The sequence below is a fragment of the Pelobates fuscus genome, chromosome 10 (genome assembly GCF_036172605.1).
Source record: "Pelobates fuscus isolate aPelFus1 chromosome 10, aPelFus1.pri, whole genome shotgun sequence".
NCBI lineage: Eukaryota > Metazoa > Chordata > Amphibia > Anura > Pelobatidae > Pelobates > Pelobates fuscus.
Window position 1 is genome coordinate 148,916,516 of NC_086326.1, and position 16,935 is coordinate 148,933,450.

At 47.2% G+C, this 16,935-nt stretch overlaps 1 protein-coding gene across 1 annotated transcript in view; it reads left to right on the plus strand.

The window, feature by feature from the left end:
- Positions 1-321: 321 nt before the first annotated feature.
- Positions 322-16,935, plus strand: part of LOC134575263 (zinc finger protein OZF-like) — a 29,695-nt gene continuing 13,081 nt past the window's right edge. Inside the window, exon 1 of the mRNA XM_063434525.1 lies at positions 322-406. The gene's annotated coding sequence lies outside the window, so the exon portion shown is untranslated. The remainder of the gene's footprint in view (positions 407-16,935) is intronic.

Sequence of the window (16,935 nt, forward strand, 5' to 3'; positions counted from 1 at the left end):
ATTTATTAATGGGAAATAGCGGCAATGTATAAATCCTCAATGTTGAGAGAGAGTGTATTGGTTTCCATGGTGACCCCAGAATAGCCCCCCCCTGTTAGCATTAATAGATCTCACTACATTTACATCTCTTATTTCCAACACATTTACAAAGATAATTATAGGAAATCCTGAGCTTTATATCCCAAGTCCTGGCTCTGCCCTCACTTATCTCACTGTCCAAAGACAGCTCTGCCCTAAACCAAGATGGCGGCCGGAGCCTCATACTGCTGCCTGTGTTATTTCCTGCACATGCGCAGTAAGTGCTGATCCGCACATGCGCAGAGCGGCTGTCACCGGGTGTCTGGCAGGATCAGGCCCGCTCCCGGCTTAGTGTAAAGAGGTAGTGGATACATAGCTCGGACTCCCGGTAAGATGGCTATCAGCATCCATAGAATGCCACATTCCTTCACTCACTCATCCCCCCACTGCCTCCACCATCACTGCCTCCATTATCACAATATAATATACAGCCAGACCCCCCACTGCCACAATAATACCCCCACCCCCCACTGCCTCCATTATCACAATATAATATACAGCCAGACCCCCCCACTGCCACAATAATACCCCCACCCCCCACTGCCTCCATTATCACAATATAATATACAGCCAGACCCCCCCACTGCCATAATAATACCCCCACCCCCCACTGCCTCCATTATCACAATATAATATACAGCCAGACCCCCCACTGCCATAATAATACCCCCACCCCCCACTGCCTCCATTATCACAATATAATATACAGCCAGACCCCCCACTGCCATAATAATACCCCCACCCCCCACTGCCTCCATTATCACAATATAATATACAGCCAGACCCCCCACTGCCATAATAATACCCCCACCCCCCACTGCCTCCATTATCACAATATAATATACAGCCAGACCCCCCCACTGCCATAATAATACCCCCACCCCCCACTGCCTCCATTATCACAATATAATATACAGCCAGACCCCCCCCACTGCCATAATAATACCCCCACCCCCCACTGCCTCCATTATCACAATATAATATACAGCCAGACCCCCCCACTGCCATAATAATACCCCCCACCCCCCCACTGCCTCCATTATCACAATATAATATACAGCCAGACCCCCCACTGCCATAATAATACCCCCACCCCCCACTGCCTCCATTATCACAATATAATATACAGCCAGACCCCCCCACTGCCATAATAATACCCCCACCCCCCCACTGCCTCCATTATCACAATATAATATACAGCCAGACCCCCCCACTGCCATAATAATACCCCCACCCCCCACTGCCTCCATTATCACAATATAATATACAGCCAGACCCCCCACTGCCATAATAATACCCCCACCCCCCACTGCCTCCATTATCACAATATAATATACAGCCAGACCCCCCACTGCCATAATAATACCCCCACCCCCCCACTGCCTCCATTATTATAATATAATATACAGCCAGACCCCCCCACTGCCATAATAATACCCCCCCACTGCCTCCATTATCACAATATAATATACAGCCAGACCCCCCCACTGCCATAATAATACCCCCACCCCCCACTGCCTCCATTATCACAATATAATATACAGCCAGACCCCCCACTGCCATAATAATACCCCCACCCCCCACTGCCTCCATTATCACAATATAATATACAGCCAGACCCACCCACTGCCATAATAATACCCCCACCCCCCACTGCCTCCATTATCACAATATAATATACAGCCAGACCCCCCACTGCCATAATAATACCCCCACCCCCCCACTGCCTCCATTATCACAATATAATATACAGCCAGACCCCCCACTGCCATAATAATACCCCCACCCCCCACTGCCTCCATTATCACAATATAATATACAGCCAGACCCCCCCACTGCCATAATAATACCCCCACCCCCCACTGCCTCCATTATCACAATATAATATACAGCCAGACCCCCCACTGCCATAATAATACCCCCACCCCCCACTGCCTCCATTATCACAATATAATATACAGCCAGACCCCCCCACTGCCATAATAATACCCCCACCCCCCCACTGCCTCCATTATCACAATATAATATACAGCCAGACCCCCCCACTGCCATAATAATACCCCCACCCCCCCACTGCCTCCATTATCACAATATAATATACAGCCAGACCCCCCCACTGCCATAATAATACCCCCACCCCCCCACTGCCTCCATTATCACAATATAATATACAGCCAGACCCCCCCACTGCCATAATAATACCCCCCCCCCCCACTGCCTCCATTATCACAATATAATATACAGCCAGACCCCCCCACTGCCATAATAATACCCCCACCCCCCACTGCCTCCATTATCACAATATAATATACAGCCAGACCCCCCCACTGCCATAATAATACCCCCACCCCCCCACTGCCTCCATTATCACAATATAATATACAGCCAGACCCCCCCCCCACTGCCATAATAATAACCCCACCCCCCCCCCCACTGCCTCCATTATCACAATATAATATACAGCCAGACCCCCCACTGCCATAATAATACCCCACCCCCCACTGCCTCCATTATCACAATATAATATACAGCCAGACCCCCCCCACTGCCATAATAATACCCCCACCCCCCACTGCCTCCATTATCACAATATAATATACAGCCAGACCCCCCCACTGCCATAATAATACCCCCACCCCCCACTGCCTCCATTATCACAATATAATATACAGCCAGACCCCCCCCCCACTGCCATAATAATACCCCCACCCCCCACTGCCTCCATTATCACAATATAATATACAGCCAGACCCCCCCACTGCCATAATAATACCCCCACCCCCCAACTGCCTCCATTATCACAATATAATATACAGCCAGACCCCCCCACTGCCATAATAATACCCCCACCCCCCCACTGCCTCCATTATCACAATATAATATACAGCCAGACCCCCCCACTGCCATAATAATACCCCCACCCCCCACTGCCTCCATTATCACAATATAATATACAGCCAGACCCCCCCACTGCCATAATAATACCCCCACCCCCCCACTGCCTCCATTATCACAATATAATATACAGCCAGACCCCCCCCCACTGCCATAATAATAACCCCCCCCCCCCACTGCCTCCATTATCACAATATAATATACAGCCAGACCCCCCACTGCCATAATAATACCCCACCCCCACTGCCTCCATTATCACAATATAATATACAGCCAGACCCCCCCCACTGCCATAATAATACCCCCACCCCCCACTGCCTCCATTATCACAATATAATATACAGCCAGACCCCCCCACTGCCATAATAATACCCCCACCCCCCACTGCCTCCATTATCACAATATAATATACAGCCAGACCCCCCCACTGCCATAATAATACCCCCACCCCCCACTGCCTCCATTATCACAATATAATATACAGCCAGACCCCCCCACTGCCATAATAATACCCCCACCCCCCACTGCCTCCATTATCACAATATAATATACAGCCAGACCCCCCACTGCCATAATAATACCCCCACCCCCCCACTGCCTCCATTATCACAATATAATATACAGCCAGACCCCCCCCCACTGCCATAATAATACCCCCAACCCCCACTGCCTCCATTATCACAATATAATATACAGCCAGACCCCCCCACTGCCATAATAATACCCCCACCCCCCACTGCCTCCATTATCACAATATAATATACAGCCAGACCCCCCCCACTGCCATAATAATACCCCCACCCCCCACTGCCTCCATTATCACAATATAATATACAGCCAGACCCCCCCACTGCCATAATAATAACCCCACCCCCCCACTGCCTCCATTATCACAATATAATATACAGCCAGACCCCCCCCCACTGCCATAATAATACCCCCACCCCCCACTGCCTCCATTATCACAATATAATATACAGCCAGACCCCCCCACTGCCATAATAATACCCCCACCCCCCACTGCCTCCATTATCACAATATAATATACAGCCAGACCCCCCACTGCCATAATAATACCCCCACCCCCCCACTGCCTCCATTATCACAATATAATATACAGCCAGACCCCCCACTGCCATAATAATACCCCCACCCCCCACTGCCTCCATTATCACAATATAATATACAGCCAGACCCCCCCACTGCCATAATAATAACCCCACCCCCCCACTGCCTCCATTATCACAATATAATATACAGCCAGACCCCCCACTGCCATAATAATACCCCCACCCCCCACTGCCTCCATTATTATAATATAATATACAGCCAGACCCCCCCACTGCCATAATAATACCCCCACCCCCCACTGCCTCCATTATCACAATATAATATACAGCCAGACCCCCCCACTGCCATAATAATAACCCCACCCCCCCACTGCCTCCATTATCACAATATAATATACAGCCAGACCCCCCACTGCCATAATAATACCCCCACCCCCCACTGCCTCCATTATTATAATATAATATACAGCCAGACCCCCCACTGCCATAATAACCCCACCCCCCACTGCCTCCATTATCACAATATAATATACAGCCAGACCCCCCCACTGCCATAATAATAACCCCACCCCCCACTGCCTCCATTATCACAATATAATATACAGCCAGACCCCCCCACTGCCATAATAATAACCCCACCCCCCCACTGCCTCCATTATCACAATATAATATACAGCCAGACCCCCCACTGCCATAATAATACCCCCACCCCCCACTGCCTCCATTATTATAATATAATATACAGCCAGACCCCCCACTGCCATAATAATAACCCCACCCCCCACTGCCTCCATTATCACAATATAATATACAGCCAGACCCCCCCACTTCCATAATAATAACCCCACCCCCCACTGCCTCCATTATCACAATATAATATACAGCCAGACCCCCCCACTGCCTCCATTATCACAATATAATATACAGCCAGACCCCCCCACTGCCATAATAATACCCCCACCCCCCACTGCCTCCATTATCACAATATTATATACAGCCAGACCCCCCCACTGCCTCCATTATCACAATATAATATACAGCCAGACCCCCCCACTGCCATAATAATACCCCCACCCCCCACTGCCTCCATTATCACAATATAATATACAGCCAGACCCCCCCACTGCCATAATAATACCCCCACCCCCCACTGCCTCCATTATCACAATATAATATACAGCCAGACCCCCCCCACTGCCATAATAATACCCCCACCCCCCACTGCCTCCATTATCACAATATAATATACAGCCAGACCCCCCCACTGCCATAATAATACCCCCACCCCCCACTGCCTCCATTATCACAATATAATATACAGCCAGACCCCCCCACTGCCATAATAATACCCCCACCCCCCACTGCCTCCATTATCACAATATAATATACAGCCAGACCCCCCCCACTGCCATAATAATAACCCCACCCCCCCACTGCCTCCATTATCACAATATAATATACAGCCAGACCCCCCCCCCCCACTGCCATAATAATACCCCCACCCCCCACTGCCTCCATTATCACAATATAATATACAGCCAGACCCCCCACTGCCATAATAATACCCCCACCCCCCACTGCCTCCATTATCACAATATAATATACAGCCAGACCCCCCACTGCCATAATAATACCCCCACCCCCCCACTGCCTCCATTATCACAATATAATATACAGCCAGACCCCCCACTGCCATAATAATACCCCCACCCCCCACTGCCTCCACTATCACAATATAATATACAGCCAGACCCCCCCACTGCCATAATAATAACCCCACCCCCCCACTGCCTCCATTATCACAATATAATATACAGCCAGACCCCCCACTGCCATAATAATACCCCCACCCCCCACTGCCTCCATTATTATAATATAATATACAGCCAGACCCCCCCACTGCCATAATAATACCCCCACCCCCCACTGCCTCCATTATCACAAAATAATATACAGCCAGACCCCCCCCACTGCCATAATAATAACCCCACCCCCCCACTGCCTCCATTATCACAATATAATATACAGCCAGACCCCCCACTGCCATAATAATACCCCACCCCCCACTGCCTCCATTATTATAATATAATATACAGCCAGACCCCCCACTGCCATAATAACCCCACCCCCCACTGCCTCCATTATCACAATATAATATACAGCCAGACCCCCCCACTGCCATAATAATAACCCCACCCCCCACTGCCTCCATTATCACAATATAATATACAGCCAGACCCCCCCCACTGCCATAATAATAACCCCACCCCCCCACTGCCTCCATTATCACAATATAATATACAGCCAGACCCCCCACTGCCATAATAATACCCCCACCCCCCACTGCCTCCATTATTATAATATAATATACAGCCAGACCCCCCACTGCCATAATAATAACCCCACCCCCCACTGCCTCCATTATCACAATATAATATACAGCCAGACCCCCCCACTTCCATAATAATAACCCCACCCCCCACTGCCTCCATTATCACAATATAATATACAGCCAGACCCCCCCACTGCCTCCATTATCACAATATAATATACAGCCAGACCCCCCCACTGCCATAATAATACCCCCACCCCCCACTGCCTCCATTATCACAATATAATATACAGCCAGACCCCCCCACTGCCTCCATTATCACAATATAATATACAGCCAGACCCCCCCCACTGCCATAATAATACCCCCACCCCCCACTGCCTCCATTATCACAATATAATATACAGCCAGACCCCCCCACTGCCATAATAATACCCCCACCCCCCACTGCCTCCATTATCACAATATAATATACAGCCAGACCCCCCCCACTGCCATAATAATACCCCCACCCCCCCACTGCCTCCATTATCACAATATAATATACAGCCAGACCCCCCCACTGCCATAATAATACCCCCACCCCCCCACTGCCTCCATTATCACAATATAATATACAGCCAGACCCCCCACTGCCATAATAATACCCCCACCCCCCACTGCCTCCATTATCACAATATAATATACAGCCAGACCCCCCCCCACTGCCATAATAATAACCCCACCCCCCACTGCCTCCATTATCACAATATAATATACAGCCAGACCCCCCCACTGCCATAATAATAACCCCACCCCCACTGCCTCCATTATCACAATATAATATACAGCCAGACCCCCCCCACTGCCATAATAACCCCACTCCCCCACTGCCTCCATTATCACAATATAATATACAGCCAGACCCCCCCACTGCCATAATAATAACCCCACCCCCACTGCCTCCATTATCACAATATAATATACAGCCAGACCCCCCCCACTGCCATAATAATACCCCCACCCCCCCACTGCCTCCATTATCACAATATAATATACAGCCAGACCCCCCACTGCCATAATAATACCCCCACCCCCCACTGCCTCCATTATTATAATATAATATACAGCCAGACCCCCCACTGCCATAATAATAACCCCACCCCCCCACTGCCTCCATTATCACAATATAATATACAGCCAGACCCCCCCACTGCCATAATAATAACCCCACCCCCCACTGCCTCCATTATCACAATATAATATACAGCCAGACCCCCCCACTGCCATAATAATAACCCCACCCCCCCACTGCCTCCATTATCACAATATAATATACAGCCAGACCCCCCCACTGCCATAATAATAACCCCACCCCCCCACTGCCTCCATTATCACAATATAATATACAGCCAGACCCCCCCACTGCCATAATAATACCCCCCACCCCCCCACTGCCTCCATTATCACAATATAATATACAGCCAGACCCCCCACTGCCATAATAATACCCCCACCCCCCCACTGCCTCCATTATCACAATATAATATACAGCCAGACCCCCCACTGCCATAATAATACCCCCACCCCCCACTGCCTCCATTATCACAATATAATATACAGCCAGACCCCCCACTGCCATAATAATACCCCCACCCCCCACTGCCTCCATTATCACAATATAATATACAGCCAGACCCCCCACTGCCATAATAATACCCCCCCACTGCCTCCATTATCATAATATAATATACAGCCAGACCCCCCCCACTGCCATAATAATACCCCCCACCCCCCACTGCCTCCATTATCATAATATAATATACAGCCAGACCCCCCCCCACTGCCATAATAATACCCCCACCCCCCCACTGCCTCCATTATCACAATATAATATACAGCCAGACCCCCCCCCACTGCCATAATAATACCCCCACTGCCTCCATTATCACAATATAATATACAGCCAGACCCCCCCCACTGCCATAATAATACCCCCACCCCCCCACTGCCTCCATTATTATAATATAACATACAGCCAGACCCCCCCACTGCCATAATAATACCCCCACCCCCCCACTGCCTCCATTCTCATAATATAACATACAGCCAGACCCCCCCACTGCCATAATAATACCTCCACCGCCTCCATTATCACAATATAATATACAGCCAGACCCCCCCACTGCCATAATAATACCCCCCCACTGCCTCCATTATCACAATATAATATACAGCCAGACCCCCCACTGCCATAATAATACCTCCACCCCCCACTGCCTCCATTATCACAATATAATATACAGCCGGACCCCCCCCACTGCCATAATAATACCCCCACCCCCCACTGCCTCCATTATCACAATATAATATACAGCCAGACCCCCCCCCCCACTGCCATAATAATACCCCCACCCCCCCACTGCCTCCATTATCACAATCTAATATACAGCCAGACCCCCCCACTGCCATAATAATACCCCCACCCCCCCCCCACTGCCTCCATTATCACACTATAATATACAGCCAGACCCCCCCACTGCCATAATAATACCCCCCCACTGCCTCCATTATCATAATATAATATACAGCCAGACCCCCCCACTGCCATAATAATACCCCCACCCCCACTGCCTCCATTATCACAATATAATATACAGCCAGCCCCCCCACCCCCCACTGCCTCCATTATCACAATATAATATACAGCCAGACCCCCCCCACTGCCATAATAATACCCCCACCCCCCCACTGCCTCTATTATTATAATATAATATACAGCCAGACCCCCCCACTGCCATAATAATAACCCCACCCCCCACTGCCTCCATTATTATAATATAATATACAGCCAGACCCCCCCACTGCCATAATAATACCCCCACCCCCACTGCCTCCATTATCACAATATAATATACAGCCAGACCCCCCCACTGCCATAATAATACCCCCACCCCCCCCACTGCCTCTATTATTATAATATAATATACAGCCAGACCCCCCCTCACTGCCATAATAATAACCCCCCCCCCCCACTGCCTCCATTATTATAATATAATATACAGCCAGACCCCCCACTGCCATAATAATAACCCCACCCCCACTGCCTCCATTATTATAATATAATATACAGCCAGACCCCCCACTGCCATAATAATAACCCCACCCCCCACTGCCTCCATTATTATAATATAATATACAGCCAGACCCCCCCACTGCCATAATAATAACCCCACCCCCACTGCCTCCATTATTATAATATAATATACAGCCAGACCCCGCCACTGCCATAATAATACCCCCACCCCCACTGCCTCCATTATCACAATATAATATATAGCCCGACCCCCCCACTGCCATAATAATAACCCTACCCCCCCACTGCCTCCATTATTATAATATAATATACAGCCAGACCCCGCCACTGCCATAATAATACCCCCACCCCCACTGCCTCCATTATCACAATATAATATACAGCCAGACCCCCCCACTGCCATAATAATACTCCCCCCACTGCCATAATAATCCCCCCCACTGCCTCCATTATTATAATATAATATACAGGCACACCCCCCACTGCCTCCATTATCACATTATAATATACAGCCAGACCCCCCCACAACCATAATAATACCCCCCCACTGCCATAATAATACCCCCCACTGCCATAATAATCCCCCCCACGGCCTCCATTATTATAATATAATATACAGCCAGACCCCCCCCACTGCCATAATAATACCCCCACCCCCCACTGCCTCCATTATCACAATATAATATACAGCCAGACCCCCCACTGCCATAATACCCCCACCCCCCACTGCCTCCATTATCATAATATAATATAGAGATACTGAGTGTAAACACAGCCAGAACCTGCACCCCCCCACCCCCTGCCAAAATAATACCCCCACCCCCCACTGCCTCCACCATCACTGCCTCCATTATCACAATATAATATACAGATACTGAGTGTAAACACAGCCAGAACCTCCACCGCCCCCACCCCCTGCCAAAATAATACTCCCCCCCCACTGCCTCCATTATCACAATATAATATACAGATACTGAGTGTAAACACAGCCAGAACCTCCACCCCCACTGCCAAAAAAAATTATCCCACTCCCCCGCCATAATCATACCCCCCCTGCTAAAATCATAACCCCCCCTGCTAAAATCATAACCCCCCTGCTAAAATCATAACCCCCCCTGCTAAAATCATAACCCCCCCACCGCTAAAATCATAACCCCAACCCCCCTGCTAAAATCATACTTCCTCCCACCCTGCTAAAATCATACCTCCTCCCCCCTGCTAAAATCATACCTCCCCCCCCTGCTAAAATCACACCTCCTCCCCCACCGCTAAAATCATAACCCTAACCCCCCTGCTAAAATCATACCTCCTCCCCCCCTGCTAAAATTATACCTCCTCCCCCCCCCTGCTAAAATCATACCTCCTCCCCCCCTGCTAAAATCATACCTCCTCCCCCCCTGCTAAAATCATACCTCCTCCCCCCCCTCGTAATATCATACCTCCTCCCCCCCTGCTAAAATCATACCTCCTCCCCCCTGCTAAAATCATACCTCCTCCCCCCTGCTAAAATCAAACCTCCTCCCCCCTGCTAAAATCATACCTCCTCCCCCCTGCTAAAATCATACCTCCTCCCCCCTGCTAAAATCATACCTCCTCCCCCACTGATAAAATCATACCTCCTCCCCCCCGCTAAAATCATACCTCCTCCCCCACCGCTAAAATCATAACCCTAACCCCCCTGCTAAAATCATACCTCCTCCCCCCCTGCTAAAATCATACCTCCTCCCCACTGCTAAAATCATACCTCCTCCCCACTGCTAAAATCATACCTCCTCCCCACCGCTAAATTCATAACCCCAACCCCCCTGCTAAAATCATACCTCCTCCCCCACCGCTAAAATCATACCTCCTCCCCCCTGCTAAAATCATACCTCCTCCCCCCCTGCTAAAATCAAACCTCCTCCCCCCCTGCTAAAATCAAACCTCCTCCCCCCCTGCTAAAATCATACCTCCTCCCCCCCTGCTAAAATCATACCTCCTCCCCCCCTGCTAAAATCATACCTCCTCCCCCACTGCTAAAATCATACCTCCTCCCCCACCGCTAAAATCATAACCCCAACCCCCTGCTAAAATCATACCTCCTCCCCCCCTGCTAAAATCATACCTCCTCCCCCCCCCCGCTAAAATCAAACCTCCTCCCCCACTGCTAAAATCATACCCCCTCCCCCACTGCTAAAATCATACCCCCTCCCCCACTGCTAAAATCAAACCTCCTCCCCCACTGCTAAAATCAAACCTCCTCCCCCACTGCTAAAATCATACCTCCTCCCCCACTGCTAAAATCATACCTCCTCCCCCCTGCTAAAATCATACCTCCTCCCCCCTGCTAAAATCATACCTCCTCCCCCACTGATAAAATCATACCTCCTCCCCCCCGCTAAAATCATACCTCCTCCCCCACCGCTAAAATCATAACCCTAACCCCCCTGCTAAAATCATACCTCCTCCCCCCCTGCTAAAATCATACCTCCTCCCCACTGCTAAAATCATACCTCCTCCCCACTGCTAAAATCATACCTCCTCCCCACCGCTAAATTCATAACCCCAACCCCCCTGCTAAAATCATACCTCCTCCCCCACCGCTAAAATCATACCTCCTCCCCCCCTGCTAAAATCATACCTCCTCCCCCCCTGCTAAAATCAAACCTCCTCCCCCCCTGCTAAAATCAAACCTCCTCCCCCCCTGCTAAAATCATACCTCCTCCCCCCCTGCTAAAATCATACCTCCTCCCCCCCTGCTAAAATCATACCTCCTCCCCCACTGCTAAAATCATACCTCCTCCCCCACCGCTAAAATCATAACCCCAACCCCCTGCTAAAATCATACCTCCTCCCCCCCTGCTAAAATCATACCTCCTCCCCCCCCGCTAAAATCAAACCTCCTCCCCCACTGCTAAAATCATACCCCCTCCCCCACTGCTAAAATCATACCCCCTCCCCCACTGCTAAAATCAAACCTCCTCCCCCACTGCTAAAATCAAACCTCCTCCCCCACTGCTAAAATCATACCTCCTCCCCCACTGCTAAAATCATACCTCCTCCCCACCGCTAAAATCAAACCTCCTCCCCCACTGCTAAAATCATACTTCCTCCCCCACTGCTAAAATCATACCTCCTCCCCCACTGCTAAAATCATACCTCCTCCCCCACTGCTAAAATCATACCTTCTCCCCCACTGCTAAAATCATACCTCCTCCCCCACCGCTAAAATCATACTTCCTCCCCCACTGCTAAAATCAAACCTCCTCCCCCACTGCTAAAATCATACCTCCTCCCCCACTGCTAAAATCATACCTTCTCCCCCACTGCTAAAATCATACCTTCTCCCCCACTGCTAAAATCATACCTCCTCCCCCACTGCTAAAATCATACCTCCTCCCCCACTGCTAAAATCATACCTCCTCCCCCACTGCTAAAATCATACCTCCTCCCCCACTGCTAAAATCATACCTTCTCCCCCACTGCTAAAATCATACCTCCTCCCCCACTGCTAAAATCATACCTCCTCCCCCACTGCTAAAATCATACCTCCTCCCCCACCGCTAAAATCATAACCCCAACCCCCCTGCTAAAATCATACCTCCTCCCCCACCGCTAAAATCATACCTCCTCCCCCACCGCTAAAATCATACCTCCTCCCCACCGCTAAAATCATACCTCCTCCCCCACTGCTAAAATCATAACCCCAACCCCCCTGCTAAAATCATACTTCCTCCCCCAGCACCTCTCTCTCCCTATATTATCCTGGCTTATACTGGGAGCAGCATGTGCTCAGTACCACCGTCCATTATTTTCCTGCTCCCTATTAGATTCCCGGAGCTTGAGCCCTATAGCCTCTTTTAAAGGGACTTTATCTCATTTAAGTGGTTATAGTGTGTGGAATTCTCTGTGGCTGACTGATACTTAAAGGGGAACTGTAGTGACTACAACCACTGCATGGAAGCTGTCCTGGTTATGATGTCAGGAGTCCTCCGGCCCCATCCCACTGTTAAGAGTCAAAGCATTTTTAAACAGTTTGCCACCTATCTGGTCCCCTCAGGAGCCCGTCGTCTGGACTCTCTTTATAGATATTGCTAAAGTGGAAGTTCTAATTTTGGAAGGAATTCATTGGCTGAGGAGTGTCGGCTGATACTCAATGAATTCTCTCCAAAGACATTTTTATTGACTGATGTCGAAGTATGAATTTCTGATGTGCAGAGTAACTGGATCCCAAGGACCCAGGTACGTCTCAAACTGTTTAGAAATGGTTGGACTCTCAACAGTGGGATGGGGCCAGAGGACTCCTGCATCATAACCACTACAACGTTCATGTAGTGGTTATGGTGATTACATTTCCCTTTTAAAGGACCACTCTAGGCACCCAGACGACTTAAGCTTAATGAAGTGGTCTGGGTGCCAGGTACCTCTAGGATTAACCCTTTTTTTTATAAACATAGCAGTTTCAGAGAAACTGCTATGTTTATAATGAGGGTTAATCCAGCCTCTAAATCCTCTAGTGGCTGTCTCATTGACAGCCGCTAGAGGCGCTTGCGTGCTTCTCACTGTGAAAATCACAGTGAGAGCACGCAAGCGTCCATAGGAAAGCATTGTAAATGCTTTCCTATGCGACCGGCTGAATGCGAGCGCGGCTCCTGCCGCGCATGCGCATTCAGCCGATGACGTCGCGATCAAGATGGAGAGGAGGAGGAAAGCTCCCCGCCCGGCGCTGGAAAAAGAGGTAAGTTTAACCCCTTCCTCTCTCCAGAGCCGGGCGGGAGGGGGTCCCTGAGGGTGGGGGCACCCTCAGGGTACTCTAGTGCCAGGAAAACGAGTATGTTTAAGTGAGTATCAGTCAGCTTATGTTTGTGCAAAACTCAGTGCGCAGCTGCCAAGCCCAGGGATTTGCACCACACACACATGAACGTCACGTATTAAAGATCTATCTTACTACTTATAAATTATTGTGTTTGATCCTGGCACCATAACCACTGCAGATGACTAGTGATTTAGCTATATGTGAGTTGGAGTGATAATCACTCACTGGATTCAATTTTGACATTTCTTTTTATTTTATATGATACCATTTTTTCTTGCAGATTTTAGATCAGTATTTAATTAAGGTACCTGCTTTGTCACAGATTAACCACAGTTTGTAAATAAGGAAGTATTTAGCAGAAGTGTGGTTATGTGTTCATTAAAACGTTATCCTTATTTCCCGTAATTGTTGGAATCACCAAAGCTGCTCCTTCTTCTTCTTCTTTTTTTTTTTTTTGGTCTCCTGTAATACGCTGCGTTAACCCATTGAGTGCCTGGGCAGGTATGATAAGGCCAGTTTTAAAGAGGACATGTCACTTCTGAGCTTCTCAAAAAGATTGTATGACGTTATATTCCTAGAAGCCGTTTGAAATTCACCTAAAGAAATCTATTTCCATTATTTTATAGAAGACCGTTTTATTTCCTGATATACATCGAAAATAGAATAAAAAAAGTATTTATATTTTTTTTTACAGTCTTTTTTTCTGTAATGATTGAAACACAGATTACTGAAGGCCTATCGATCCCCGGTACTATAATTTATTATGATTTGGGGACTATCTAATATGCATAGGATTTATAGCAGTTACAGGTCATGTAAAACAAGGAGCCCATCTTTATTTCAGTCTACTATTCTGTTCATTTAAGCTTATTGGTCACTTAATTGTTATAATTTTTTAAAATGTACACACCTAAATGTATTAGCGTAGATTCATCTTGATCCTTTTTTTGCCGCCATTTGCATTTGAGTTGGCTTAAAAAAACCTTAAAGAGGCCTTTAGACCCGTGTAGGATTTTCAGGGGACAATACTCTGCCTCTATATTTGATTGCACCCTATGCAGTGTACAGTACACTGTGTATAACAATATACTACTGCCCAATCCAATGTATGTATTCTGTACACATTGCATGGCCGGACAACCCCCAGACGTCAGCGTCATGGTTTCTAAAACGGCTGCTGTTGGTGTGTAATATTTTTAACCCTTTCTATAAAGCAATTTTGTATATGTACTGTTTCACACGCTGACTGTGGCTGTCTAAAGCCTGCAAGGACAGCTGTCATCAAATGTTCACTTCGCGCTTTTTTAAAAGTTTATAACATTTAATGAAATGAATGATACTTTTTTTTTTAAAAGGAATATAATGTAATTTTTTGGGTATTTAAAAAAAAAAAAACTGTTTTCTGACCAGCTGCTGCTCAAGCTAACTTGCCTGCTGCAGTAGTTTTATATAGAACAATGACTGCAACAAGCGAGGTAGGTTACGCAGTAGAGTCTGACTCAAAATGGCTGCTTAGCCACATATATACATAATTTATACATATATAATTACGTTTCATTAAATATTCTAAATTGATGTCAGTTTTAAAACCTCTGATATAATGCAAGATAAATATTACCCCATGGTTATGTATATGATACGAGGTAAATATCACCCCCTAGTTATGTATATGATACGAGGTATATATCACCCCCTAGTTATGTATATGATACGAGGTAAATATTACCCCCTGGTTATGTATATGATACGAGGTAAATATCACCCCCTAGTTATGTATATAATACGGGGTAAATATCACCCCCTAGTTATGTATATAATACGAGGTAAATATCACCCCCTAGTTATGTATATAATACGAGGTAAATATCACCCCCTAGTTATGTATATAATACGAGGTAAATATCACCCCCTAGTTATGTATATAATACAAGGTAAATATCACCCCCTAGTTATGTATATGATACGAGGTAAATATCACCCCCTAGTTATGTATATGATACGAGGTAAATATCACCCCCTAGTTATGTATATAATACAAGGTAAATATCACCCCCTAGTTACGTATATGATACGAGGTAAATATCACCCCCTAGTTATGTATATGATACGAGGTATATATCACCCCCTAGTTATGTATATGATACGAGGTAAATATTACCCCCTGGTTATGTATATGATACGAGGTAAATATCACCCCCTAGTTATGTATATAATACGGGGTAAATATCACCCCCTAGTTATGTATATAATACGAGGTAAATATCACCCCCTAGTTATGTATATAATACGAGGTAAATATCACCCCCTAGTTATGTATATAATACGAGGTAAATATCACCCCCTAGTTATGTATATAATACGAGGTAAATATCACCCCCTAGTTATGTATATAATACGAGGTAAATATCACCCCCTAGTTATGTATATGATACGAGGTAAATATCACCCCCTAGTTATGTATATAATACGAGGTAAATATCACCCCCTAGTTATGTATATAATACGAGGTAAATATCACCCCCTAGTTATGTATATAATACGAGGTAAATATCACCCCCTAGTTATGTATATAATACGAGGTAAATATCACCCCCTAGTTATGTATATGATACGAGGTAAATATCACCCCCTAGTTATGTATATGATACGAGGTATATATCACCCCCTAGTTATGTATATGATACGAGGT